This window comes from Limulus polyphemus, unplaced genomic scaffold (genome assembly GCF_000517525.1).
Source record: "Limulus polyphemus unplaced genomic scaffold, Limulus_polyphemus-2.1.2 Scaffold1780, whole genome shotgun sequence".
Lineage (NCBI taxonomy): Eukaryota > Metazoa > Arthropoda > Merostomata > Xiphosura > Limulidae > Limulus > Limulus polyphemus.
This window is the reverse complement of record NW_013667390.1, coordinates 118,614-122,029: the sequence shown is the minus strand read 5'-3', so window position 1 is coordinate 122,029 and position 3,416 is coordinate 118,614.

Genomic DNA, 3,416 nt, shown 5'->3' with positions numbered 1-3,416 from the left:
ATTCACAACAATTGACTCACTTTCTATCGCGCTTAGACTTAATTGTCCGTCCCCGCAAACTATAGTTCCGATCTCTATGTCTGCTATCCTCAGTACCCGCCGACCGTAATCGCTGTCTTTATTTCTCTCTGCCTCCTTCGTCTCTGCCTCGTCTACTGCTTCGACTCCGTCGCTCTCTCTCACTGTCTAGCGCACTTATATACGATAATACTGCCTGTTCTAGAAACTTCTAAGACTCTCAACACGTGCTACCAGCGTCAATTGACTCCCGCTGTCGCAACACACTAGCGAATCTTCTAGAATATTCGTCACATGACCCCGCTATCGTAACACACTAGCGAATCTTCTAGAATACTCGTCACGTGACCCCCACTGTCGTAACAATATATATATAATACAAAAGTTAAAAAGAGTGAACTAATTATATGTAGACATGTTAAACACACAAACTTTTAATAATGGTCAAATAAATTTACAAGCTAATAATGATTTAAAATAACTATCAGTATATGACATAAAACTCTTTAATAATGATTATATATTTCAATAATATTAGAAAAATATACTTTATCAGGGACAAATACATTATGAAAATAACACCTTTAAAACAATGCTTTATATATAATAAACTAGCAAAGGTGCCTGGTAATGCCAGTCTGAAAAATCAATGCTATAAATGAGAGTATATGCTGCCCCATTCCATTTGTGCCTTTAAAGTGGTGAAATTGAAGTTAATGCCAAACTCGAACCATTTGTCAACTTACTTATCCATTTAAGCTTGATATTTGAGGAGGTTCATCCGAGTTCCTCCACAAAATTTAATCAAAATTGATTTAGCCAGATTCTCAAAACAATTTTTAACACAAGACAGACAAAAATTGCTTTAAATACATATCATCGTTTTAATAAAGGTACACCACATGCATGATACAAACCGGAAAAGTGTAATATGAAAATACTCATTAACTAAGAAATTACACAGTATTTCATCTGTGTCATTGCAGTAACAATGAAAAGAAGTAATAAAAAAGTTTGTAACAATGAATACACAGTACTTTAATTGTCAGACAAAACAATATGGTGGGAAACTATATGAAGTTACATGATGAAGGGTAATGTCATATAAAATATCACCTGCACATACATCACAAATTTAACTTTAAGGTAACTATGTTAAGTATAAAAAACATTTTGGTAAAGTGGTATATAACCATTCACAAACAAAATCAAAAATAGAAACTGGTGCTAATTATTTCAGATAATTGAAAATCAAGGTCATATCTGTGTTCAAACTGATGAAGATTATAAGAAAAAAGAAGACGCACATTTTACACTACTCACCCAATAATTGGCTGTCATATATACAATAACAGGCTTTCTAAGGTGGCTGTACATCTCTTGTTGGCCATATGATGTCTCTTGTTTTTGCCAAGTCCTTAGGTTTATCAAGCTGAGTATAGATCTGACAAAACACTTATGCTGCCTTGGACTGGTCATACTCAATTTGTCACTAATTCTCCCACTGTCACAGGACGAAAGTCTCCATCCACTTAACTGTTTGAGCCTGGCATCGGTATTACAATCTGATGCTATTCTGGGGGGGGGTGTATTGGGCTGGGATACTTGTTAACACTTGTTAGAAACTCCAGTTGGGTAGGCTGATGTCGGAGCTTTTTAACCAATGGTAGCATTGCTATCGAATTGTAGTACTCACCGTTAATGTCCACAGTGGTTGGAGTAGCAAGTATCACTGCAGAGATATATTGATATTGAAGTATCAGACAATGGGGTTAATGCTGATACAAGCATTTAGGGCTTCTTCAACTTATGAGAACTTAGCTCGGGAAATATCTTTTTTTTTTTCATTTAAGTATGTAGTCCTCCTACAATAGATGTGTACACATCTAATTTTGATATATGTTAGTTACAGTGCAACCTTCAAAGGGACACCCGACATGTTACTGCCACCTGTACTTGCTCTTCTCTTGTAATTCAATCTTAATGACTTGTGTAGGGCCCTTGGTTTACACAACCAGCTGTATGTCAGTGCTTTGGGCAGGCTTGCTCTGCAGGCATGTTGTGAGATAAAAGGCCCACCTGTCTATGAAGGTGCAACTTGTGGCTCTGGGCTGGGGGGTCATCTGTTTAACTCCACTGACCCTCTCAGTTCTAACTCACTGATAGCCCCACAAAAGTCTGTGTGTCAGGTGGGTTGGCCACCAGAAACTTTGTCTTTATTCATTCGCTCCTTCAAAGTTTCAGTGTAAAACTATAATTCTTTTTCCAGTATATCTTCCAATCATGCCTCTCAGACCAGTATTCATAGTTTCACTTCACATATATACATCCTAACATTCAGATTAAATCCCATATTTTACTTTGTACTCATTTGTTTTATTATAATCTTGGTTAGTTTCTTGTGTTATCATTCTACAAATGTTCACCCCAAAATTCCACCCGAGTGCCTGGAAAACAAGTATTACAAAGTCCTTTTAGCCTCCAGATGTATTAGAAATCATTGCAGACTGCCAACTGTAAATGTCCTAGATATCACATCTAATAATACCAGACATTATTGAATATTGTGGAAGAAATATATTTGACCTTGCTAACAGTGAGGTGTGGCTGTAAAAACAAAGCATCTTCAGTAATGACTGGGCCAATACGTATAAGTTCTCCAGGTATAATAAAACTTGTCATATAGTTGTAGCTACTATGGGATCTTCCTGGTATAATAACCAACACAATTTTATAGCAACTTCTTCCAAGAAAAAATTACGTGGGACAAAAAGTAAGTAGAACACTAGAAATCTAGCCATATTTCACAAGAGCCCACATGTGTGCATGTGAAGTATTTAAAAAACTTTTGATGACATGTTCACCTGTTTAAACTAGAAATAAAAGAAACGATAAATTTCACAGTCCACAGGAGCACAAGGGATCTTTCCAATACTTAAATAGAATAGATAATGAAGGATGGATAATGTTTAATTGTTTCCAGTAGTGACATGAAGAATAATAAAGGAAGGTACACTATGGTTTTGGATAATTTGTGGTGGGTTGACAGAATAACATGAATGTCTGAAAGCATTTGAAGAAATCTGATGGGTTAATTCACTATATCTAGTGTATGGTTATTGGTAAGTGCATTGCACCAGCAGCTTTTGAGTAAATACTAGGACTCAGATTATGTGATTATTGTACATTGGATTACAATTTTGCAAAAGTACAGTATTTTTGTGCAGTTAGTTTCATTCAGTTTGTTAATACAAATGGCAGTTTGTTGAACATCTTGATTCAGAAAAATATTACTTTTTGAAGGAACAATGATGATGAAGTGAAGCAACGGGAAATTTTTGAAGAAATTTCATCCATTGCTTTTATAAATTTGAAAGTATTTTAGGTATAATTAAAAA